We start from the raw sequence: 27,671 nt of genomic DNA, 5'->3' as shown, positions 1-27,671 counted from the left end.
TTGACCAGGCTGGTCTTGAACTCCTGATCTTGTGATCTGCACACCTCGGCCTCCCAAAGTGCTGGGATTACAGGTGTGAGCCACCATGCTCGGCTATATTACTTCTTAAATTGAATTTAGTAGAATAATTATCTTCATAAAATCAAATTATTATATTCTTAAAAGACAAAAGTGCAACAAATCTAGCTTTGCAGATCTTAATTGGCTTGTATTTGCAATTCCAGAATGGGACAGCGGTCAGGACCATAAATCGTTCAGAATGTTCCACCTCACAAGTGCAGGTTTTATTTATAGCCAGGGACAAGGAAGTAGCATACAAAAATCAGAAGTGAAGTACAGTCAGATCAATTGGTTAAAGCTCCACATTTGCCTTAATTGAATGTGGTTTGAACAGCCTGCTGCCTGCCATAGACTGAAGGTAGGCTGCTGTGATTGGCTGAGTCTCAGCTATTTGTTACAAAGGCAAATTCCTAAGATAAGTTTTCAGCTTAAGTACCAAGTTAGGTTGCAGTTTATTTAGAAGGACTTGTACTGAAGCTTGTAAAGCCCAAACTTAGTTCGATTTAAAAACAACAATTATTAAAATTAGAAATTTAGTCATATAGCTGGGATACAGCTCTGTGATACTTAGGTGTTGACTCTTCAAAATCAGCATTTTTCAATGAAAATTCTTTATTTGTTTACAAAAGATGAGAATTAAAATGCATAATTTCTGAGTATCACTTTTATATCAATGAATTATCTTAATATTATAAAAAACTTTTATCTCCAGTGTAAATTAGTTGTCTTAATTTTTTTTAATGCTTCAAATGGATATATGGTCTCAAACATTTTTATGGGAGACTATGCCTATGATTGAAATTTTATGAACCTACATGTATCTCCTCTGTTTTACAAATACTGCAGCTTTGTAGCATCCATACTCCAGAATCACTAAACAGTGATTTTATTTATTTGCTCCTTTTCTGTCACAGTATCTTATCTTACTGAATGACACTCTAATCCCTTAACTTGTCTGTCACCACAGACCATGAGATAATGAGCTGACCTCGTTCTGAATATGTAGTCTAAGCCAGAGATAACACTGAATATTTGCTAGTGGGAAAAGTGGATAATGAGCATGTTCAAGAGGTAGGAAATACACTTGGATAGGGACAAAGTAAATGTGGGTGGTCAAATACTCTCTCCCTCAGGGAAGTGCCCGGAAGGAGGGAGAAATCCTGAGTACTTGTTTAGATCACCTTAATGACCATTATCAACTGGTTTGGCTAAAAACAAACACACCTCCCACTACTAAATAGTCATCCTTGGTATAAGGAAGGGGAACTTGAGATAGCTGATAGCAAATTCTTTATCACATGGTTAAAGTTCCCAGGTCAAATTTATTAAGTTAATTTGATTGACAACGATTAATTTCTTAAATTCAAAAGTTTAGAATCATCATAAACCCCTGATCCTATGATTTCGTGTAAACATGTTCATTTTGTCCCAATAGTGCAGATGTCTGCTGTTAACGATTTTAATTGCTGTTATGTTTTAAGTGTTTGTACATTATTTGAAAATGTAAGTATTCTATTATTTTATGGTTCATTAAGCACAAAGCACACATTCAGTCATAGCTGTAATACGTGGGTCAAGAATCAGTACCCTTATTTTGAAAGTGATAATTATTCTTCTCGGTTATCTATTCCAAAGCATAATGAAATGAAAATTACTTAGTGTCAGCCCTTGAAAGGTAAGCATGATGGCTTGAAAAAGTAACAGATAATGCTATACCTAAATATGAAAGATGTATGGTAGTACTATATTAAAATGTGCATTGAAGAAATGTATTAACTGTCCATTTCAAGTCGTAACTAATAAAATTAAAATATAAAACCTAAAGGTAATTTTATTATGAAGCAACACTATTTAATTGTTCCACAAATTTAATATTATCTTTGATATGTATTTGTTAACAAATTCCATGTAGTGAAACTACCATGTAAGAAAATAATTAAAATCAACTAGTAGGTATCACAAATGCATTAATGGTACATACATTCACAAAAATAAAGGCTAACTTAACCGTCATAAAAATAAAAGATTTGCAGTTTAGCTTCTAAACAGAAAAAATTGTTTTAAATATATTATAATGTTTTAAACTTGTGTCTGTCTAATGTCCTAATTTCACCAGGGTCCTCAGAGCAGCATGAGTCTTACCTGTAAAGGGGACCCAGAGGCTCACAACATGAAATGACTTTGGGATGTGTAAAAAGCATTGATCTACAAGAGACATTGTAATCATCTAGTATAAAACCTTCACTTTATGGATAAAGAACAGTAGGTAACTTTCGTCAAATTACATGCCTTTACACTCGCAAGGTCTACATTCATTTTTTTCTGTTAAAGGATAATTTCACATTTCTTTTGAGAAATTTGCTCCTCTGCTATCAATACATATGTTTCATGGTGGCTAAACTCCCCAGCTGAAGAAAAGGAATATAATTAATTATCTTAAGTCATTTTTCTGGCCACAGCGATTTAACTAAGCAGAGGCATATTTTGTAACAGTGATAGCCAGCATCAGGTCTGTTGTCCTACTTACTTTTAAAAGGAAACATTCTCTCTTTTTCTACTGGGCTTCAGGTAATGAATATGTAAGATCTGAAGTTCTTGTGGCCATATGCTACTATGCAGGGGAGAACTAGTTTGAGAAGGAAGACAAGATTGAATTGCTGATGCTGCTGGTTTTCATTTGTCCAGCCACTGCTCCCTGAGGCCCCTCTGCGCCTGGTGTGCTTGACTGCAGTCCTATATGACAACTTTTTAATAAGGAGAGGAAATCCATTTTGTTTTCTCTTAATAGAGTTTGAGTTTGACTTTCTGTTACTTTCAATTTCAAGAGTCTCATTTGATTAAGTATGTTAAAAATTACAAATATTTCCAAGGTTGAGGTCTGAAAATGGCCCCAAATTTAATTGTATATTGGGGGTCAGTGTAGGAACCAGAATCTTGTCTACTAGTTTTCAATTTACTGTTTTTGCCTCTATAAAATGTTGTATCTTCGCTGGGCACTGTGGCTCATGCCTGTAATCTCAGTGCTTTGGGAGGTCAAGGCGGGTGGATCATGAGGTCAAGAGATCGAGACCATTCTGGTCAACATGGTGAAACCCCCGTCTCTACTAAAAATACAAAAAAAAAAAAAAATTAGCTGGGTATGGTGGAGTGTGCCTGTAATCCCAGCTACTCAGGAGGCTGAGGCAGGAGAATTGCCTGAACCCAGGAGGCGGAGGTTGCGGTGAACCGAGATCGTGCCATTGCACTCCAGCCTGGGTAACAAGAGCGAAACTCCGTCTCAAAAAAAATAAATAAAATTAAATAAAATAAAATGTATCTTCAATTATCTTGGAAGCTTCTGGAGAATGGAATGTTGGCTACATAGGGAGTTTTGCCATGGGAGTTTTGCCATGGGATCTGGGTGTCAAGGTTTAATTAAGTTCATCTATTGACAGTATCTTTACTAAAAGGAGAAGATATTCATGGAATCCCAAAGTAGTATCTAAAAAGAATACTTTGGGGGATCTTCTGGAGTTAAAAATACCTTTTAACATGAAGGGAACAATAGTAGACTAGGAAATAAAAGAAAAATTCAGAAAGTGTATGAATGTGTAATATGAGAAAAAACTTAATCTTTATAAACCATTGAGATTCTTTTTTTTTAAATATTACATCATATTTTAGCTTAAGCTGACAGACTCAGAAAATGAAATGTCTAAAACGGAATCATTCCATCTTCTGTGAAAAATCTTTACAATTTACAGTCAGCTTCATATCACATTATTCAATATGGAGTCTGTGTCATAGCTAAAAACCTATCTGTGATGTTTCAGACATTTACAAAGGGTTTACCAGATAGGACTCATGGAGGGAAGCTGCCCTTCCCACACCACGCGAGGCACAGAGAGTGCACTCTTGTCTCTAAAGAGAGATGCAGTTATGAACTCCAGATTTCTTGGCTGCCCGTGCTCTTACATCCTCATTCCTGGGCTAAGTGCCTCCATTTGGAGGTCTTTTTATCTGGGAGTTTTTTGGAGCCTCTATGAACAACAGTAAGATGATCCTCAAGTCTATGCTGATTTACCTAACCCTTGCCTGCAGCCATTCTATGAAAGAAGAATGAAACATTGGAGAACCAGCAAGTTCTCCCATTTAGCTTCTTGCTATGCTATTGAGTGATTAAAGACTTGTTGTCTTACTCTGACACAAGGCAGCTCAGCTCTCTCCAGCTCAGTCTGCTCAAAACAGTCAACTCCGCCAAATATCATGAAGTTGTTATTTTACTTTGTTTTTCTTATGCTCACATCCAATCCATCAGGGAATAATACTGGAATACATTCATAAGGTGACTGTGATCCTTTTCATCACTTCTGCTGCTGTCACCATGGACCCTAGCAATATCATCTCTCACCTGGATGGGTGTAATTGTAGCCCTGTCGTTCTCCTTATTCCTACTGTTGTCTAACTATGATCTGTCCTCAAAATAGCAGCCAGAGTGATCTTGTAAAAATTTCAGCTCGTGTTAATTCTTAGATCAAAATCCTGCAGTGGCTTCTCAGTTTTCTAAAAGTAAAAGCTAAGTCCTTACGATGACTGATAAAATCCTAAATGGTCAGCAGGGTGGCCCTCACCATCTTCCGGACCTTGTCTTTTACTTCTATTCCCCTGCTTCAACATCTGCCCTTCCAGACAACTGCCTTGCTAATTCTCTCACCTCTTTCAGATCTTTATGCAGATGACATTTCTCAATGAGGCCCAATCCAGTTACTGTATCTAAAATTGCAACATACCTATCTGAATCCCTTACCCTTGGTCCTCCTTATAATGCTTCCTTTCTTTTATATTTTTCAGTGTATTATTTTCAATTATTTTATATATTTTAATCATTGGTTATGTCTATTGTCTCTTTTTACCACCCAAGACAGTAAGCTTCATGCAGGTAGAAATTTTGTTTTCTTCTCTATGCTGTGTTTTCTTCACTAGTGAACCTCAATTCCTAGAACAGATACTAGAATAGAATAGGAACTCGATAAATATTTTAAAATAAATGAATTAGTTAAAATTTTATCTGCAAACAAAACATTATGAGGCTGCTCTCGATTATGATTCGGAAGTCTGTAGTTGTCCCTATATTCTAAATACTTCCTATGTTTCCAATATCCCCCAGATGACCGCATGCTATGCCAGCATGTGACTCCTTGAATTAAGGATCTTGTCATTTTCAAGGCATTTTCCTATCACCTGCTCTTTCACACCCATTCACTAGATTAAAGTTCAGCAGTTCTTTATTCTTTTCTTGATGGCCATGCTAGATTGCAGAGCAATTTGCTAAGCCAATAACAAAGGCTTATAAGGCATAACATACCACTTGTAATAGGTAGTGTTAAGTTTTCACAGCTCCTTCATTGTCTAACTCAAAGGAAGCTTTGTGAAGCAACTTTGGTCAGTAGTATAGAGACAAATGGGTCACATTTTGAAGAACTAAGGTTAGGCATGCCTCCATTCATAACTTATTAGCAAGTTACACATAAGAAAAGCTATGGATAAACAAATAGCATGGATGATTAAAGTTTTTCTTTTCTCTTATTATAGGAACTTATGTGGTATTTTGGATTACTCTTTAGTGAGTCATTTCACATTACCCAATGGGCATGTTAATATTAAATATGTGAATGCCAGGGAAATGCATCCATGTATGTGAGACTTCAATATTTTATTCATAATATCTATGTACACATGAACAAATATATGCAAATATAGACATTATAAAATATAAAAGGCTATCTATTCTATTTATTTTAATTATCAAGTGATACAAAGTTAATGAAAAGTTAATTTGGCCAAATGGAAAGATGGAGGAAACCAAAATAAAATTAATTCCATTTCTCCTTCCAGTTTAAAAGTATTTTAGGGCCACGTGTGGTAGTTCATGCCTGTAATCCCAGCACTTTGGGAGGCCAAGGCAGGTGGATCACGAGGTCAGGAGATCGATACCATCCTGGCCAACATGGTGAAATCCCGTCTCTACTAAAATACAAAAATCAGCCAGGGATGGTGGTGTGCACCTGTAGTCCCAGCTACTTGGGAGGCTGAGGCAGGGAAATCACTTGAACCCAGGAGGTGGAGGTTGCAGTGAGCCAAGATCGCGTTGCTGCACTCCAGCCTCGGCAACAAGAGCGAGACACCATCTAAAAAACAAAATTATTTCTTTTAATAACCATGCTTTAAATTAGTATATTTTAAAAACTGGCAACTTGGAAAACATTATGACTGATTTTGAAATTATAAAGATTTGTAGAATGTCTCGAAAAATCTTCAAGATGCATGTAAAATGTCTGGAGGATCTTGTCCCCTGTATTGGGATCTGTGATAAATGAAGAGATTACAAATTCAGTCCAATGTCTCTTTCAAAAAGAAATGAGATCAGTTTACTCAGACTCTTTATCCAATATCTAAGTATTTATACAGATGTTAAACATTAGGTTTTTCATTATGTTGATTGATTCCAGTCATCTTAAGAATATTTCTCTCCTTCGATGTCAGCACAATGGGTTTTTTGAAAGCTGTTGTTTTGAGTGATGATCATTAAGGAAAAGAATAAGACATTTCTAGGAGAACTTTAGCATTTATGTAAAATGTAACAGTAGCTTATAGAGGTGGAGAAAAATGTACAATAAATTTAAGCATATGAAATCCTTATAAGGAGGTCTTGAATACATGATCACAGGAAAAAACCTAGATAAAGAGAGATCTTTTCAGGGTATTTTATATATATAAGGAATATATAAAGGAATTTATATATATTTTATATATATATAAGGAATATCAAAAAAGATATTTCTTAATGTGCTGTAGTCCTCAGAATGCAGTCAAGGCCACCGCAGTAAAAAATGTCTCTGTTGATTTAGATAAATGTGGCCTCATTCCAATATATTCTGGTTTTTCTTTTATCCAATTGAAAACCTACCAGAGGTTTTTACTGTGGCTGTCAGACAGAGCACAAATATTTCATAAGCCGTAGTGGGCTTATTAAGTTGGCACCAATTTTAGCCTTTAGGGCAGTTTACTTCATGATTTTAAAATGCTTTTTCCCCTCCCTTCTTTATTATGGGATACAAAATACAGATTTTCCTGTTTTGAAAGCCTAATGTTAGTGATATCTCCTAATCCCTGCACTAGTTCTTACCAGTACACAAATTTGAGGTTTTAGGCCATTTGAGGTTTTGCAGGAATGAAGCTGGATATGGGAGATGTGATGGAGACAAACAGTTTATATTTAAAGTTCCCTCAAACAAACTGTTCCTTTAAAAATTTGGTGATTCTGATATTTATTTATTTGTTATGACTGCTGGTCAAAATAAGATAAGTAAGAAGAAATCAGATGTAACAATCATGTAACAAAATTACTTTGGATCTTAGAAATCCTTTTTTGTGGATTATTGTAAGCCAGACGCTGTTAGATAATCTTAAAATCTATTCAATTTTTAATATTTATGAGAACCTTATATTTGGGATGTGATTATATTTACCATTTTATAACCCAGGAAAATTAGGTAACTTCCTCAGAGTTTCAACTCTAGTATCGAAAGTGGGATTTAAACAGATACAATGGCTCCGGAGTCTATACCTTTAACCACTGTAGTACTATGCATGTGGATAAAATGTAAAAAAGAGGTAAAATAAAATTAATAATAAATAGCAGAAAATTGGCAGTAAACGTCTTAAAGTAAAAAGATGCACTGATCATTAGAAAGTAGGTTAAAAATAAAATGTATAAAGTATAGAAATTGCAAAACAAGCTTTGGAATAATAAAAATACAACAATTCATAAGCATTAAAATTTTATTTGAATAAGATCACTGAAAGGAAATAGACTGTGTTAAGAGAATAAAACTTGTTAAAAGAAAGAAAGTTTAGTGAAGGGCAACATGAAATATAAGTCTTAACACACTGATCCAATGCAAAAACAAAAACATTATCACCTTATTAGTCAGCATTTCAACTCTCTGGATGGTTTCTTCCTTCACTCTGCATGCGTGGATTCCTTAAATATATTTCCAATGTTGTTTTTCATGCCATTGGCACTGGGGATTCAAGGATAAACAAAACAGACCGCAGTTCCTATTCTCACTGTTACCATTGAAGGAGGCAGATAATAAACATATTCATAAGTAAAAAAAAGTGTATTAGATGCATGCTGTGGGGAGAAATACAGCAGTGGAGGAGGGGAGTGCTGGGACCCTGCAGATTTAAGTGAGGTGATTAGGGTAGATCTTCTCAAGTAGTTGGTACTGAGGAAAGATCTGGAGAAGCTATTCGATTATTAGGGAGAAGACTATTTCAATCAGAAAGAACTGGCGATGCAATTTCCCTGAGCCTGGACTGTGCCTAAAGTTCTTCAAAGAAAGCAGAGACATGGATGAACCTAGAGGACAATATGCTAAGTGAAATAAGTTAGGCACAAAGAGACAATGTGGAATCTAAAAGTCCAAAACATTGAAGTAGAGTAGAATGGGGAAAGGGGGAGACTTGGGTCAGTGGGTACAAAGTTACAGTTAGAGAGGCGGAATAAATCTGGTGTTCCGCTGCACAGCAAAGTGACATAGTCAGTAATAATGTATTACATATTTTTTTTTTTAGTTTTTTTTTTTGTTTTTTTTTTTTGAGAAGGAGTTTTGCTCTCATTGCCCATGCTAGAGTGTAATGGCATGATCTCGGCTCACTGCAACCTCTGCCTCCCGGGTTCAAGTGATTCTCCTGCCTCAGCCTCCTGAGTAGCTGGGATTACAGCATGTGCCACCATGCCCAGCCAATTTTGTATTTTTAGTAGAAAGGTGGTTTCACTATGTTAGTCAGGCTGGTCTGGAACTCCTGACCTCAGGTAATCCACCCACCTCAGCCTCCTGAAGCACTGGAATTACAGGCGTGAGCCACTGCACCTGTCTGTGTTACATATTTTAAGATAGCTAAAAGAAAGAATTTTTGATGTTCTCACCACAAAGAAATGGCATATATTTGAGGTGATGGATATGCAAATTAAACCAATTTGATCATTGTACAATGTATACATGGATCAAAACATTACCTGGCATCCCAGAAACACATACAATTATCATTTGTCAATTTAAAACAACAAATATGTTAAATATATAAATAATTTACAATAACTTTTAAAAAGAAGCTCAGAGGCCAACATGTCTAAAGCAGCAGAGGCTGTGTTATTTTCCTGTGGCTGCAGTAACAAATGGCCACAAATGGGGCGGCTTAAAACAACATAAATGCATTCCTTACCTTTCTGGAGGCTCCAATTCTGAAATCAAGCTGTTAGATCAAAGTCCCACTAGAGCAAGGGGTTCCCCATCTCCCCTCTGAAAACTAGTACCAGTCCCTAGCCTGTGAGGAACCCAGCTTCACAGCAGGAGGTGAGCAGCAGGTGGAACAGGGTTACTGCCTGAGCTCACCTCCTGTGAGATCAGTGGCAGCAGCAAATTCCCACAAAAGTGCAAACCATATTGTGAAATCCACATGCAAAGGATCTAGGTTGTGCGCTCCTTATGAATATCTAATATCTGCTAATCTGAGGTTCTGAGGTGGAATAATTTCATCCTGAAACCATCTCCACCCAACTACAGGGAAAAATCATCTTCCACAAAACCAGCCCCTGGTGGCAAAAAGGTTGGGGGCCGCTGCTCTGTAGACTGCAGAAGAGATTCCATTCCTCGCCTCTTCTAGATGATGTCGGCTTTGTGTTCCTTGGCTTGCAGCCACATCACTCCAATCTCTGCCTGTCTTCACACCATTTTTTTCCTGTGTGTCTCTCTCAAAACTCCCTCTGCGTGTCTCTCTCAAAACTCCCTCTGCCTTTCTCTTATGAGGATACATAGACTTGCAGTTTTTACTCAGATAATCCAGGATAAGCAGATCCTCTTATGACCTTTAAATTCACGTGTTCTAGAGACTGAAGGTGGATATCTTTTGGGGAGCCATTTTCCAGTTTACCGCAGAGGCCAATATGACTAAAGGCAGGGTGAATGAAGACAGATCAGGGAAGGCTGGGAAGAGGGGCAGGGATTGTAGACAAGATTACATGGGCTTCTACTCTGTGTGCGACGGAGCCACTGGATGACTTTGGGAAAATGACTGAAATCATTTGACCTTTTACAGGAACACTCTCTGGGCTGTGGAGAGAAAAGGTCAAGAGCAAAAGTAGAAGCTGGTTACCAGTTTGCAGCATTAGTCTGTGCTGCATTCTAGGTGGCTGGAAGAGGTAGAAAGAGTGAGAATAGTTGCGTTCTAGATACTATTTAAAGGAAGCACTGATTTCTCAAGGACTCTGGCTGTACTTTGACAGGGGCACCATTTTGCTGGAGATCCCTGAGAGTGTTGGTTCCTTGGAAAATATCCTCTACATTGGAGAGTAGCAAGATTAGGGAGGCTGTGGTCTTTTCCCAGTGATAACAGAAAACGCAAGCTCTTATATTTACTAATATATATGAAGACTCTTGACTCAAACTTGGTAGCCGACTTCCCATCGGATAATCCACTAGGAAGTACGAAATCTCCCATGTCTGTAGATTAAGCTAGTAAATGAACATTCAGCATTGAGGGAACCAAACAAATTACCATTTGTGGGGGAAAAACAACAACTAAAAATCCAATGATCTTAAGGAATAGGGGTGGATAGGACTTTAACAACAAGAACAGAGAGACATAAGAGCCTTGCTTTAGCTTACAACACTGCCAGAGCCAAGAAAATAAAGCTGCAGAGCAAAGCTGCAAACTGCAAACTGGTGGTATGCTAGTGGAATGAATTTGTTCCCACAGATTTGTTATGTTTATACAGCAAAATGTTTGAATTTGAATTTGTTGTCAACATTTAGAAATTGGGCATTTTCATATAAAAATCAAAGTTATCATGTAAAAAAATCTGTATTTCCAGCTTGAGAAATGAAAATATTGAGCAATAGTTGCCCACGCTCTTACATAACCCTAGTATATTGGGGTCTTGTAAAAGTGCCCCCCATGTAGAAACCTCCAAGTTCTCTTTCTTTCCTCCTTATTTTCCTTAATGAATTTGTCAGGAGCTTTCTGCCCTCCTGTTCCAGTCTGGCTGCTTACTAAGACCTGCTGCACAGCTGGCATCTTGGGATGTTCCTTCTTCATCCTGAGAATTCTACTCACCTCTCACTCTTACGTGCCTCATTTCTAGGATCCCAAAACACATTTCCCAGCGTATTTTCTCATTTGGTGGAGCATATTTACAGTATTTGGAGAACCAACTACGAAGTTTGGAGGGAGCACAGGCCACACAAGACCACCCTCACTTTTAACACCAATTGTAAGTTTGGAAAGTCTCCAAAACAGTTTTTATAATTTTCTAGAAGGACTCACAAAACTTACTGAAAGCCATTTTACTCGTGGCTATGGTTTATTGCAGGAAAGGAATACAAATCAATATCAGCCAAAGCATAAAGCACATAGGGCAAAGTTTGGGGAAATACCAAATGCAGAACTCTCTTGTCTCATCCTTGTGCAGTCAGGATGCATTACTTTCCATGCACTGGTGTATGACAACATGCACAGAGTATTGCCAGCCAGAGACGCTCACCTGAGCCTTGCTGTTGAGCTTCTTTTTCGGTTTTGTTACACAGGTATGATTGATGGATTAATTGCACACACGGTTGATCTCAGTCTCTAGATTGACTGCTACCTTATGGCCCAAAACCTTCAACATAAATGACCTTGTTTTTCTGGGATGGCCAGCCACACCCTAGATCACACCGTTAGACTGTGCCGCATGTTCCAAGGCCTATAGGTAAAGAAAGACATTTCTATCAGGCATAAAACCCCTAGATTTCAGACATTACTTTCCAAAGGGCAAAGACGAGAAAATCTCTTAGTGAAGGCTTAATTCTTTACTACATACTATTCTACGGTAACCGCTTAAGAATGGTACTTGGGAGTACAAAAATATAGAAAATCATTAAAATGTATAATGATTGCTAATTTGGCAAGATGAAAAATTCTACACTCTCCCTCCACCTGGTCCAAACCAGCATACATTTTTCACTCAGAAGATATTACTTTAGCTTTTAATGATATTTTATGAATTCTGAAAATGTTCCGAGTCTTGATCAATTATAAATGACTTGCTTTTGCACTCTGATGCTTTTAAAAATTTCTCTACATCCCAGTATTTTGAAATTTAACGATTATGAGCCTTCAGGTCTTTTTTATTCATTCATTTTTTTTAGGATTTAGTTGGAATCAAAAAAACTTAGAGCCTTGTGTTCTTAAGTTCAGAAATACTTACTTGTGTTACTTCCTTTATAAATCTGTCTTTTTCATATTCTTTTTTTATTTTTTCGAAACAGAGTCTCATTCTGTCACCCAGGCTGGAGTGTGGTGGCATGATATTGGCTCACTGAAACCTTCACCTCCCAGGTTCAAATGATCCTCCTTCCTCAGCCTCCTGAGTAGTTAGGATTACGGGGACACGCCACTATGCCCAACTAATTTTTGTATTTTTATTAGAGACGGGGTTTCGCCATGTTGGCCAGGCTGGCCTCAAACTCGTGGTCTCAAGTGATTTGCTAGCCTCGACCTCCCAAAGTGCTGGGATTACTGTGAGCCACCGAGCCTGGGCTTTTCATGTTCTTTATTTTCTCTTTTTGGAATTCCTATTCACGATATGAATTTCTTGAATTGATCATCTAATGTTAGGTTTTTTTCGTTATATTTTTAGATCATTTTTTTGTGGGATTTTTGGAGAAAATTTTTCATTCAATTCCTCCATAGAGAGCTTTTTAAAATAAATTTCTACTATCATAGTTTTATTTAAAGAGTATTTTATTTTCTTCCTGAATCTTCCTTTTATAGTATTCTGGTTTTGTTTTAGTGTCTTAACATCTAAGTTGTCAAATCTAGAATTCTTAAAGGTTTTTTTTCTTTCGCTCTTTGCATAACTTTTAAGTTTGGTTTGTGTGTGTGTGTGTTTATTTTGGTCTTAATGATTTATGTAAGTGGCTTTCCTCAGGGCATTTTTTACAGTTTATTTATATTATTATTGAAACACTAAATTTGTTTGAAAGATCTATGTGACTGGGTAGTGTTTGTTGACTTATTGGTCTCCCTGCAAGTGTAAGCAGAAAGGAATCTGGCTTTTTTATTAGGAAAATGTTACCTGTCAGTTTCTCATGGGCTTTTCTCTTGGACAGATCAGTTGTAAGAGGCAGGGAGTCCAAATCCTACTGGCAGTGTAGGCCTGTCTCTTAGCTTGGGAGAAGTTCTGGGGAGGGCCAAATAATGGGAGGGATCACAATTTAGTAATACATTTTAATATTTTCTACATGAAAATATTTACCACTACTTTCAATAATACTGAGCTTAGGCCAGTTCATGCCTGTAATCCCAGCAATTTGAGAGGCCAAGGCAGGTGGATCACCTGAGGTCAGGAGTTCAAGACCAGCTTGGCCAACATGGCGAAACCCCGTCTCTACCAAAAATACAAAAATTAGCCAGGCGTGGTGGCACGTGCCTGTAGTCCCAGCTACTCATGAGGCTGAGGCAGGAGAATCACTTGAACTGGGTGGTGGAGGTTGCAATGAGTTGAGATCTCGCCACTGCACTCCAGCCTGGGTGACAGAACAAGACTCTCTCTCATTAATAAAAATAATATAAAATAATAATAATACAGAGTATCTTCAAGATCAGAAATTGTGTGGTTCACTATTTCCGGGGAGTAAAGGCTATTCTTTTACCAAAATAGAAAGTGGGTATGGACTTGTTTATCTGTCTTGAGGGGAGACATCTGAGGATGTAACTGCTTGCCATACAAACTTTCCAACAATCTTTCCTATAATCACTTCCAGACACATTTCCTGCCTTGTGAGGTACCTGACTTTTCCAAATCCTGAACCTTCCTTTTATTCTGCATGGTCAATCACCCTACTTTGATTCTCTCTCTTTGTGGTTTTCAGTTTTGCTCACATGACTAGTCTAGTTGTCCATTAACTTTTTAACTTATACAATGTAGTTAACAGCTCTTGTTTGTTCTGTCTTGTTTTTTTTTTCCCTTGTGGATTTGCACTAGTTTTTTTTTTAACCTCTTCACTGCCATTTTTGGGGTAGTTTTAGCAGATTCTAGAGGAACCTGTGTATTTAGACCAGAAATCTAAATTGACTCTTAATCAATGGGATAGTAGTCCTCAATTAAAATATGACCATTGTATTACCACTTTTGAGTTTGTTTATTCTATTCAAGGAATGGATTAATAAATCACTTTCTACCTGCGAACGACAACATGAAATAATTTGTGCAGCTACTGCTGGTTTATTCTGGATAATCTGAGGATGTGTATTTTAGAGATACTTAAACACATATTTATTTTATAATATTTCACACATACATCACTTTAAACATATGCACTTACACATATACTCATTCAATTAGCGTTACAAATCACATTTATTGAGTGCTTCTGACTACTCGGATCTTGAACTATGCACTGTGAATGCAGAGACTGATAAGGTACAAGTTTTGCTTTCAAGGACATCACAATTTAGCAGGGTTCCTACATGTGTAGAAATCATTCGGACACTAAGAGTTCAGGTAGGAAACAAACTTCACCGTTTAGAACACTGCAGAGAATCAGAAAGCAAAAAAAAGCTTTTATAAAATAAAACAGTTCCCGTATTGTTCACAAACTAAAGCGTAAATAATGTGATCATAGGCATTCTCTCTATGCTCTCACATGGATTGCACAGGCCCACGTTGTAGATTCAGTTCTAGTAAGTCTAATTGTATGATTTCCCAGAATGCATAATATTTAAAGTAGCAAGTCACAGATGTAGACTATAGGTAAAAGGGAAGGAGGCTGGCACTAGTATGAAATGATGCCTGGCTCTGAGTGAATATACAAATAGTACCCACTATAAGCAGTGTTAGTGTAGTTAGAAGTCTGGGTAGAAGTCCTGGTTCTGCTAGCTATTAACAAAGTCGTCTTCAATGAGTCACGTTAACTCCAGAGGCTTCAGTTGCTTTGTCTGTGAAACTAGGAAAATAGTCGCACTGACAGTCTAGAGTTCTTGTAAGAATTGAGTAAAATCATTCATGTAAAACATATGGAAATTAATAAGCACAATTTGTATTAAGTATTATTATTATCATGAGAGTACAACTGATTGGGATGATTTTTTGCAGTTGAAGATAGCTTACATAACTCCCTTCAACTCTTTGGCATGATACAGTATCTGGGAAGCATGTCAGCAAGCATCTTACCCAGAAAAAGAATCTACCTTGAGTATTTAAGCCTCAGTGAATTTTATGCAAGAGATTGTTTACATGGTGATAGAATAGTTGAGAAGCCAAACAGAAAAAGAGACATTGAAGCAATCCACGGGTCAGCCACAGCAGAAAGTGCCTATTAGAGATGCAAAGCTACTGGAACTCAGGAGCCTGAGTTGCCCAAGAGAGGAAGGATAAACGAACACAGGCACTGTGGGAGAAGGAGATATACCCTGGTTTCTCTCTTCTTCACTATCCAGCCCCTCACCAGTGCCTCCCATAGACTGAATCCAGCTGGAGCCCACTGATTGCAGAACCTGGGACATTCAGCGTCGACATCATCACCCCATGCTACAGAGCGGAGCAGGAGCCAGCGAGGAGTGCTTTGTGGGCAAACTCACCCAGGACCAGCACAGACAGTCGCAACACAGCCATGTTACCCACCCTAAATAGAGGAATACTGAAACTGCTAAATATTCAGACTCAGGATGTACCAAAAAAATCAGTGCTTAAAACAATAAATTTAAAATTATGCAGGAATCTTTGCAAACTGAAATTAAACGTTCCATTGTAGCATCTGTAACGTTTCAGAGAGATGTGTGTGTGTGTGTGTGTGTGTGTGTGTGTGTGTGTGTGTTTGGAAAGTCAGAAAGAACAAGTGAGTACCTCCCACGGATTCCTCAGGCCATACCGAGAGTCTCTTCTCTTCTGCTATAGCACATCATACTCTTATTATTATGGCCAAAACATTGCACTGTTTTTTTACACATGTAATATTTGTATATGTTTTGGGGGCACAGAATGATATTTAGATAAATGTGTATCATGTGTAATGATCAAATCAGAGTAATTAGCATATGCATCACCTCAAGTCTTTATATCTTTGCTTTGCAATATTCAAAGTTTTCTCTTTTAGCTATTTAAAAATATATAATAAATTATTAACTGTGGTCACCCTACAGTGCTATAGAGCACTAGAATTTCTATTTCTTCTGCATAATTTTCTATCTATGAACTAACCTCTCCCTATCCTCCCCTCTGTCCTACCCTTCACAGTGCCTAATAACCACATTTTTTTTTTTTTGCATTCATCCTATAAATGCTTCCTGAGCATTTATTGTGTACCAGAAGCGAAGTCTGGCCTCTATGGATTCACTACAAGTTAGACATGGCTCAGTTCCTAGGGAATCCAAGCTTTGTATTAAACATATATTTTTTTAAGTCTTTTTCTCTTTCCTAGCCTTTCCCTAGGATTAAACTAGTATAGTTGCAACTAGAATCATTTGTTTTTCATTATGTTACAGTCTTTTCTGACATGGTATCTGTGACATGGCAGATATTTAATACATTTTTATTGAACTGAATTGAGAAACTAAAAATGACTAGACTCTCTCTGGACTTCTTTGTTCAAAGTTGCTGGAGACTGACACGTGATGGGTTGACAGAACGTCAGTTATTAGAAAGAGGAAAAACAAATTTGAAAGTAGAATAACTACTTTGCTTCAATATTACTAATTATTTTAATAGAATTCCTTAACAGGATATTCTGCAGTTAGTTTATAATTTGCCATGAAAATGTAAATGAATTTTTTTCTTCTATTAAGATTAAATAGGCTATATTATTATCTAAACTTTGATTTTTCAATGCCTTTTCCTGTTAAAGTTATTTCTTCTTCAATATGACAATGCAAACAAATCAGATTATCAATTAACAAACATATCCTGTGTTAGAGAAATCATCTTCAAGTGTAAACTAGCAGATGTGGGTTCTGGACTTGAGCCTGATCTGGGTGACATCTGTCACCACACTGATTGCCAGGTTGCACTTGTTGCCTCTGAGTGACTAGAGAGGTATTTATCTTCTTCCTCACTAATTCGTGCATGTATCCCTGAGGCTGTATTACCTGAAAATAAGTTTTTTTTTTTTTCCCCGAAACAGTTTCATTCTTGTTGCCTAGGCTGAAGTGTAATGGTGCGATCTCAGCTCACAGCAACCTCCACCTCCCGGGTTAAACAATTCTTCTGCCTCAGCCTCCCGAATAGCTGCAATTACAGGCATGTGCCACCATGCCTGGCTAATTTTGTGTTTTTAGTAGAGACTGCGTTTCTCCATGTTGGTCAGGCTGGTCTCGAACTCCTGACCTCATATGATTCACCCACTTTGGCCTCCCAAAGTGCTGGGATTACAGACATGAGCCACCTTGCCTGGGCAAAAGAAACTGTATTAATGAAAAAAAATTTCTATGAATGAGAGAGAAAATTAACACTATGTTTCTTTCATAGAAATGTGATTATTCTCTTTGTAAAAATGGTCCTACCTACATTACTTTTTTTAATACAAAAAAAACAAAAATAGTTACTCAAATTTTGACCAGGTTTGAAATCCAATTTGAACCAGGTTTCATTAAGTGCTCTGTTTGAGGGTTAGTGGACATGTATGAGCTTTGTATATTTCTCCCCTATGTTGTCGAATAAAAACCAAACTATTCAGGACATAGTGCACCTCCCACTTGCTTCAATGACTGCAACTGAGAAGAACAGATGAAAGCCGTCTATGAGGCCTGTATGCCTTTCTGTCTTTTCTCTGCTCTTTGTTTCCAGTGTTTCTCTTCAAACAGCTCACAGTCTACAGTCAGCACAGAGGTTGCAAGCACAGTGGGGGTTGTCTTTAAGTTTCTTTTACCTTTTGCAATATATTGCTGACTGTGCATTTTTAAAAAGGTCTTAAATTGGTAACTGACAAAGTTATATATAAAATAGTAAGACTTTGATGTTCTTGTTTTCTTCCCTCTGAAGTCTGCAGTGGCAGTGAAAGATCATGTAGACTGAATGACCTTCCCAAGGGTAACTTTTATTAGGAACCAAATGAGTCCTGCCTTCCACAGATGTTTTTTCAAGGCTTTATATGTGCAGGTAACTCCAGAGGCAAGCTTTCTGTAAATAAACATTCCTTTGTACAGATTCATAATTCGTGTCAAATGAAGCCAATGAAAGGAGATTTAAAAGATCACCAAATCTTTGCTATGAAATAATTTTCTTTAATTATATTAAATACATATAAAATGCTCTGGTTAGTAATTAATAACTAGAGGTATTTTATATTGATTTATAGTGGGAAAACTGTCTATCTCATATGTTTATCCACAGGAAGTTAAAGCTTGTTATTATGTTAAAAAGTAAAGTAGCCCTTTCTATCATAACCATAACATGAATTAGGCATTATTGAAATTTGAGAAATAAAATTTATCAAAAGTGAGCTATTTCTGGGATCTTTGATGGGTATTTCAGGCCCCCAAATATGTCCTGCAGGTTATTTTAAGGTTCTTATATCCATAGGTCATTTTAAGAAAAAAAGATCAGGTTCCCAATTCAACTTTCTAATCCCTTGTGTCTTTCAGACATGTCATCAGATCACTAGGACCTAAAAGAAGAGTATTTTAAATTTCTTATTTGATTTCCCTGCAACATTAATTCTCAGTTCATTTCAGTAATGCATACCTAGAAATTATTTAATAATAGTTATGCTAAATTATCCCATATGTATTGCATATTTATAATGCACACTGCATATCACTGTCAACCCAACCCACAGTATACTCATTGGACAAATGTCAAGGGTAATCAAAACTTTCTAGGATCTTGCTGAAATCAAAAATTCATATTTCAGATGAAATTAACAATGACTAGCCAGACTCCTATGTATTCTTGAGACAGTAGCCATCATTAAATATACAACTTCCTTTTGCATTCACCCTGAGCATTCAGCATAAAGTCATGCATGCGTGTGGTAGCAGCAGCTGCATGAAGTCAAGGTATAGTTGATATGCTCTTTGAGCTTATCCTCATTCCCATATCCCATTCCAACAAGTGAATTTAATATATTTTAGTTAGCTTATGTTTTAAATAGATTATTTCAAACATGTTCTTTACACTTAGTGTAGTTTTCATATGATATGGTAAAAATAGTGGTAAACATTCTGAAATTTTATTTGTAAATGTACATTATTATGATGAACCAAATGTGTTTAATACTTCTTCTAACTTTATATCAAATTTTGAAAGCATATTATCTATGCAAATTTGATGCATTACTTCCTAATCTGACATTATATGATGTTACAGAATATAATCAATATTAAAATTAAAATTTATTTTTTAAATGCATTTAGTATATATGTATGTGTATATCTATATCTACAGATATGGCTATCTGAAGCAATATTTCTAAAAATTATCTAAATGTTCTTTAAGATTGAGTATCAACATTGCAAAAACAAAATGTCTGTTTACAATGGATTCTTATTTTAAAGTACATTATTTGTTGAGGGGTTATTGATAAAGTAGGATGTATTCATACAAGGCGAAAGATAAATGTAACAATTTTGGATATTTTCATTGTAAAGTAAAAGTCTAATTTCTAGGCTTTTACTTTATAAAGGACAACTGAGAAATTAATATCACATATATATTGCAATATATATCTATGTACGTATCTATGTATATATGTATCTATATTATGTTATGATTTTATTTTGTGGAAACTGTAAAAGAAATTCTAAATTGTAGATTACAGGTCATCCAATAAGAAAAATTATTTTTTTTAAATTATCAAATATTGTGAAATAGCCTATGACAGTAATTCTGCATTAGTGCCTCTTCTTACAGCTATATATTGATTAAGTAATACAGACATCTGATAGATGTTCAAGTCTTCATGTGGGAATCCATTTTCATAGTTAACCTAGCTTGTCAACTGTATTTTATAATACTAATGTTTTAGTTTCCTATAATCTCATGGTGACTCATTGAAATTGAACACATTTTGTCACCATATTTTTCCTCAGATTAGGTTCTGCTTTAATGTTCTCATTGGAAATTACAAAATGAACTTCCTTTGTAGTTCATGGGAATAATGCCAAACAACTGGGCACAAACAGTAGTGGAAGAAAAGCACCGTTATTCAATGGAACCCTATTTTAGGATAGAGGATCAAGGAAAAATTTGAGTCCACTTGAAATTTCAGGGCAGATTAAAATGGCAATAAGTGTATATAATAACCCAGCTGGAATCTGTTCAGGATACAGGGCCAAGTGCTCTTTTAATTATTTAGTTAATGGATCTGTCCATGCCAAAATAGCCACCCTACACTGATGCTGGCAGCCTGTTTTTCAGAAGTATGCCCTCATTTATGCACTCTAAAACCACAAGAAGTTAATTGCTTATCTGCTTCCATTTTTGTGCCAGTTTCACTCATGAAGTTAGGTCCATGTGTAGGTCATTTTTGGGATTTGAGGAATTCGTTTAACCATAGATAAACTAGTTTTGTTTCACTGAAATGGCTTGTTTATACAGATCCTAGAGCATGGAATCTTCAATTTTAAAAGGCATATCTGGCTTTAAAATTTACATCATAGCTCCATCTTACCTAAAGGAGCCCTGAAAAAGTGATGCGCATGATTAGTATTATTATTATTTTCTAATCCATCCACGGATGTGTCATGATAATGTTAACTCTTCATAACTTTTCTACCTCAGAAAATGATGTAGGCCAGTTTATGACTCAGTCACCCAGATGTTTCCAAATTTGTTTGGATCTAATTTCTAGTCTATTTTCTGAGTTGTTCACATTTTATTTTTATGCCTCAATATTCTTGAACTAACAAATTCTTCCACTTAGATATTTCCTCTTGTAAAATAGACTTACATGAATTATGAAATACTTTCAATTTCCTATAAGTCACTAATGCCCCAAAATGTTAGACAGACTCATATAAATTTTACTCAAGCCCTGCAGTACAAACAAATGTGTGTGGAGTATAGACTCCTCCAGGGAGCTACGGAAGCATAAGGTAGTTTGTTTCAATTTCTGCTTATTATTGCCCTGGCACTGATGTGACTGATGCAAAGACAAGTGTTCGGTTACTCACTTGGCATTTCTCCTTCCCTTTAGCATTGCCTCCTCTCTTTTCTACAGTCTGTCTCTAACTTTCACTATAGACTCAGGACATTTCTACATTTATTAAAACAAGTTTGCCATTCTTAAAACATAAATACTAAGTCATACAACTGTAATTAGAAATCCTACTGCTAACACAAGTAGGAAAGCTAAAATCTGATAGTACTACAGGTTGCTCTATTATGGGCTAAGTTACTTAATTCAATTATAAATTAATTGAATTATAAGAGGTTTCTTTTCAGGATTAAAATGTCTACTTCATACATATTTTCTCTTAATTGACTTTAAATATGATATAAATATCTATACAGATTACAGAAAATAATTGAAATATGCTCTGCATTTTGGGGTTCAACATTTTTATTTTTTGAGACAGGGTCTTGCTCTGTTGCCTAGGCTAGAATGCAGTGGCCTGACCTCTGCTCTCTGCAACCTCCACCTCCTGGGCTCAAGTGATCCTCCCACCTTAGCCTCTGAGTAGCTGGGACCACAGGTGCACACCATTATGCCAATTTTTGTAAGTTGCATTTTTGATTTTATTTCTTAGTAGAGATGGGGTTTCACCATGTTGCTCAGGCTGGTCTTGAACTCCTGAGCTCAAGTGATCCACCCTCCTCAGCTTCCCAAATTGGGGTTCAACATTTTAAGGGTCATTGATAAGTTGGTGTTTGAAAGTGAGGTGACTAAAGAATTGAGAATCTAAACCCAAATTACATTAATAAAGGGTTTTCTAGATCTGTTTTTCTCTGAGATAAAAATGCTTAGTATTTTTACCTACTTTACCTCTCATAATGTTCAAAATAACCCTTTGAATGATAAAGTAAAATTTAAAAATTTGAGGAAAATGATACTCAGATGACATTACACAAATTAATAAATGGTAGAACTAGAATTTAATACCAGGGCTGTTGGGCTAACAGTCCTTTACATTTTCAGGATGTCATTATAATTCTGTAAAAAAGAAAAATCCCAGCTATTTTGATTTGGTCTGGAAAGTTGAACTAGAATCACTGAGTATACAAAGTGAAGACAAATTTTGAATCCATATGCAGAACTATGAAATAAAGAGGTATGGTGACAATAAAAGAAGAGATAAGGTCAAGAATCTTGATTTAAAAAAAACACCTACAATCTACTAAGTCAGCTGACATAAGTATTTCCCAAACAAATTCCTGAAGCACTTTCTCAGAATACATTAATGGATAGGTAAGGTGTACTTAGAAATGAGAGAAAACAACACACCCATCTGATCAGGTGAAATTATCATAAGAATTTAAATTCATTATGTATCGTGAAAATGGATTATAGGAATTGGAGTTATTCTTGTCCAACGCATTTAGATTTGAATTGAAGGACCGGGGGAAAAAGCACTCGGGTACAAAGCACCTGCTCCAGGAATTGTTTCATAAACCCAGCTGCTGAAACCCCACCTGCTATAACAATAAGTCCAGTTTTACCTGGTAGCTGCCAAAATGTCCTGTTCTGACCCTAAGACTAGTTTTACCTACCACTGTCACCCACCACTCAGAGGTTGCCAGTTCCTGAAAAACTTCACTGAAGCCAGTGAACTTTCTTTCAAGATGCTTCTTTGTAATATTTTCCCCAATAAAACCCCAACCAAATTCTTTATTCTTTGGGCATCCAGTTTGTGCCTATCCCCCAAATGACAATTCTGTTTTTGTACATATTTTCAAATCAAACCATTTGCTTAGTGTTTTGTCTCTATAGTTTACTTGATTTTGACATGTTTAGTGTCATAAGTGGGTCTGAATTGAACTTGCCTGGAGAGATTCCACAGCCCCCAGAACTATGGCATGAGGTTTTGATACATGGGCCCCTTGAGCCCTTCTGTGTGTGCCCTTTTTACCTGGTGAGTCTCTCCCTTGGATCTAAACCGCATGTCCTGCTGTCTGAGTTGTCCAGTTTTTTGGGGGATTAGATTTTCTGAGGGTTTTTTCCACTCCTGTTTATGAAGGACTTCCCTTCTTTTAAAGAAGTCTTTGTCCACCTTCCTGGTGAATACATACTTTATTTTATTCATTTAGTGTTCTTGGTTTTAATTTTGGCTTATGTGTATTTGGTGTTAAATCAAATTTCCTAGATAAATTTATTCACAAAATGGGCCCTTGAGGTTCAAGGGCAAGCCAAGGTACACCCTGGTACCCCCTATCAGGGACTCCAGCTAGTTTTATGCTTAAGCATTATCCCACATCAGCTTATGCCTTCTCATCTCAGTGGGTGAGTTATACTAAAGACAACTTGGAATTACAATGACATTCCTTTTGTTTTGTTTTGTTTTTGACCTCTCTAAACTTGTTATTCTCAGAGATACGTGAGAAGTTTAGGCTACAAAACCAAACAATCTGAATGGGACGTATACCTTAATCGGTATCTGGAGGTGTCCATATAATATATTCAAGAATCAAAATTTGCCTCACCCCAAAATACTGTCTCTAAGTTAACTGGAATAAATGAAGGATAGGGAAAGAAAGGCTTTAGGAACTCAAATTTGTTCTGTCTCTTAGGTGCCACCTACTGTCTCTCTCTTCGCCCTTTGAACTTCCCTTGTTCCCTAATACTTTTCCCCCTACTACTTCTCCCCTTTCTGCTTCCTAACCTCACCATATAAAAATTCGTCCCCTTAAGGACTGACCTGTATTGATTCTGAGGTTCCCCAGGTATCCTATGTCTTTTGCAGTAAAAGAGAACTCTGGACAATAGCCGAAGAATTTCCCAAGGACATGGAGGACTCTTGTTGTGTTACTGACATATTTAACATTACAGTTCAGGCTTACTGGCCTCAATTCTCTTGTCTTCTATCAACTTATTTGCATACTTGTGGGAGAAGACCAGCCCAATACTGGCTTGCAAAAGCCTATTGGACTTATCTTCAAGTGGATTTAGCATTATCTGTCCCCATTTCCCAGAATCAGACCTACAATATTAGAAGCTGGCTCAGCAACTCTCAAATAATTTACAGAGGGCCATCCTCAATCCATTTTCTTTTTCTTTCTTTTTTTTTTTTAATATATATTTTATTGCATTTAAGGTTTTGGAGTACATGTGAAAACATGCAAGATTGTTGCATAGGTACATACTTGGCAATGTGGTTTGCTGCCTTCCTCCCCATCACCTCAATCCATTTTCTAAAGCCATAGATTGGAATAAAATTTCAGCTTATACTCAAGATCCAAATGAACCAGTTCATAACTATTATAACAGACTGTTGGTTATAATCAGAGAAAATTTTGGCCTTCCTATGGATGTTGACTGTACTAGACTTACCTCTAACTCTATGTTTGCTAATGATCTCAGCCAAGAGCTTTCTCTGTAAGTTAAAAAAAAACAACAACAAAACTTGCATGGTGGGGGAGACCACACCATGTGCTGAATTTATTAATTTGGCAAATCAATTGGCTTGCACCATAAATAATACCAATAAAAAGAAGACTACTAAAATCCTAACCCTCCAATTGCAACAAATGAATGCTCCCAGAAAAAACAATTTGGTCTCTAAATGACACAACTTTAATCCACAAAAGCCACCTCTTGGCATCTGTCATTATCGTAAATAGCCGAGGCCACTGGAAGAACTATTATAAACATAAGCAATCCTTTTTAAGTTTATAAATAGTCTTCTTCACTTAAGGCTTCTGCTTCTCCTTCCCAATGGAGGGGCTTTGAGAAAATACAGAAGTTTTTTTTTCCAATTCTTCCACTTATTCACCTTGGGGAGACCACTTCAATGGCAATGAGGTCCTGACTGTTTATATAAATACAGGAGCAATCCCATTGGTGTTCAACCCCACTAACCTCAACCACCTCCTGCCTTGGAGTAATAAAAAGATTTAAGTGGGGGAGTTTTAAATGAACCATTGATGATTTTTCTGTCCCAGCCTATTACTTTTCACCTTAAGCTATTACAGAATACCTATCTTGTCTTACTGATGGAATCTATTCCAGCTCATTTATTGAGATAAAACTTTTGGAAAAATACGCTGGCATCTCTTTCTCCCAAAAGGGAAAAATAATTTTATGCCTTGATAACAACAATCCACTGGACTCTACTTTTGATGCCCTGCTTATATGTTACATTGTCTCAACACCAAAGATATTCCTGCTAGCTCCCAGAGATTTTTATCGAAACAGGTACCTTTTTGTGGGCCACAACATCAACACAGAGTCATAGTGCATTCCTGATCAAAATCCAAATTCACTGAACAAAGCCCTTGCTTAATATGAAACAAAATCCTTTGGGCCAATCTACACTAACAAGGGAAAAGGCTCATCATTGAAGAATACAAAACTCAAGGCTTAAAAATTCCTTGCACCAAATTAGCTGGGCGTGGTGGCATACGCCTGTAGTACCAGCTACTCAGGAGGCTGAGGCAGGAGAATTGCTTGAACCTGGGAGGTGGAGGTTGCAGTGAGCCAAGATTGTGCTACTGCACTCCAGCCTGGTGCCTGGTGACAGAGTGAGACTGTCTCAAAAAAAAAAAAAAGAAAAAAAAATTCCTTGCACCAGTCTCTGTAACACTCCCATTCTCCCAGTGAGAAAATCTAATGTTTGCAGGTGTAGATTTGTTCAGGGTTTCTGTGCTATGAATGATAAATAATATCGCTATATCACATTATACCATAGTCCAAAATCCATATAATTTGTTGACCTCAATACCAACTTATAGTAAATTGTCCATTGAAATTTACCTCTGTGGTGCTTTTTTTAGCATCCTTCTTGATCAAACCAGTCAATATCTCTTTGCCTTCTTTCGGGAAGCACAACAATATACTTGGACTCTTATGCCACAATACCAAACTGAAATTCTTTCCAATCTTTATCAAATTCTGAAGGTTAATTTAGAAGATGTAACTTTCCCCTAAGGCTCATTCTTACCGCAGTATGCAGATGACTTCTTTGCTCTCCCATGCAGGCATCCTGTGAGGAAGACAGTGTGCATTTATGAAAACTTCTAGTCATAAAAGATCATAGTTTTCTAAAGAAAAGTTACTACTCGTTAAAACCCAAGTTAAACATTTGGATTATCTGATTTTTCAAACAGAACTACATTTAAACCCCGAACAAATCCCAGGTGTCCTGCAGTTCCATAAACCCAAAACTAAATGGCAACTTTGAGGGTTTCTCAGACTTGTTGATTCCTGCCATAACGGAATATCAAATTTTCTTTGATGGCTAAAACCTTGCATGTTCTACTTAAGGATTCTAAGCCTGATCCCATTGTAGGGAAAAAAAAATCCAAACATATTGCATTTATAAGATTAAAGAGGAACTCTTAAATCACTCTGCCCTGGGACACTCTAATTATCAACTTCTTTGTTTTCTTTTTGTTTATGGAAAGAAAGAAAATGCCTTGAGTGTCCTAACTCAGAAACATGGAGATCAACACTGCCCCATGGGATAGTACAGCCAACAGGCAGACTCAGTGGCTCAAGAATTACCTCCTCGTTTGAGAACTGTTGCAACTACTGCCCTGCTAGTCAATTCACTGAAGAAACGGTCATGGGATTTCCTTCAAACATTTTTTATTTCCCATGCTATTAAGTTCTAAATTTACATTATACTCAACACCTATTTGCCAGTAATTTTACCTCTTATAAAATTTTTTTGGCTACTTGCTCTTTACATAACTCATTTTCAATAGAACAATCTTAATTCTTCTAATTTTTACCCCTTCCTTCTGATATAGCCCCATCTGTATTACTTTTGGACTCTATCTTTCGACTAACACAGAAATTTATAAGAGGCTTTGTTAGACAATGCTGAACTATCGTGATTTACAGATGGAGCATATTTAAACGATGGCATTGGTAAATACTGTGCCGAATACACTATTACTACTTATTTTAAAGGTATTGAGGCTGCCATCTTAGCTATGGGTACTTCTACCCACCAGGCTGAACTTTATGCCCATACTCAGACTTGGCTCCTTACTAAAGGGAAATCTGCTAATTCAAGTTCACAGACAGTAGTTGTGCCTGCTTGGTTGTTCATGATTTCAGGAGTTTATGGAAGTAAAGGTGCTTCCTCACTTTCACAGGAGGTCAAATAAAAAATAGATCCTATATACAAGACTTAACTGGATGCCATATAGGTACAAGCTGTTTTAGCTATTGTCAAAATTCCTGGACATTTAAGGTTGGACTCAGTGGGGGCTGGAGGATCTTGTAGAGGCTAGAGAAAACCACTTTGCCTATAATGCTGCTAGTAATGCCACTCTTAAAGTTTCAACTGATCAAACCTTTGTCATGGCCTCACAAAAAGAACATTATGATGATTCAAAGATGCACAAAATTGACTACCAGAAACTAGAAAATAATTGGAAAAATCATGGCAGCTAGTTTGATGATTAAAAAAAGAACTATGATTTGGAC

This window comes from Aotus nancymaae, unplaced genomic scaffold, assembly GCF_030222135.1.
Source record: "Aotus nancymaae isolate 86718 unplaced genomic scaffold, 86718_ANA_hifiasm-v0.15.2.pri h1tg000033l, whole genome shotgun sequence".
In the NCBI taxonomy this organism is placed as follows: domain Eukaryota; kingdom Metazoa; phylum Chordata; class Mammalia; order Primates; family Aotidae; genus Aotus; species Aotus nancymaae.
The sequence above is the reverse complement of the archived record's forward strand: the minus strand, read 5'-3'. Positions refer to the sequence as shown.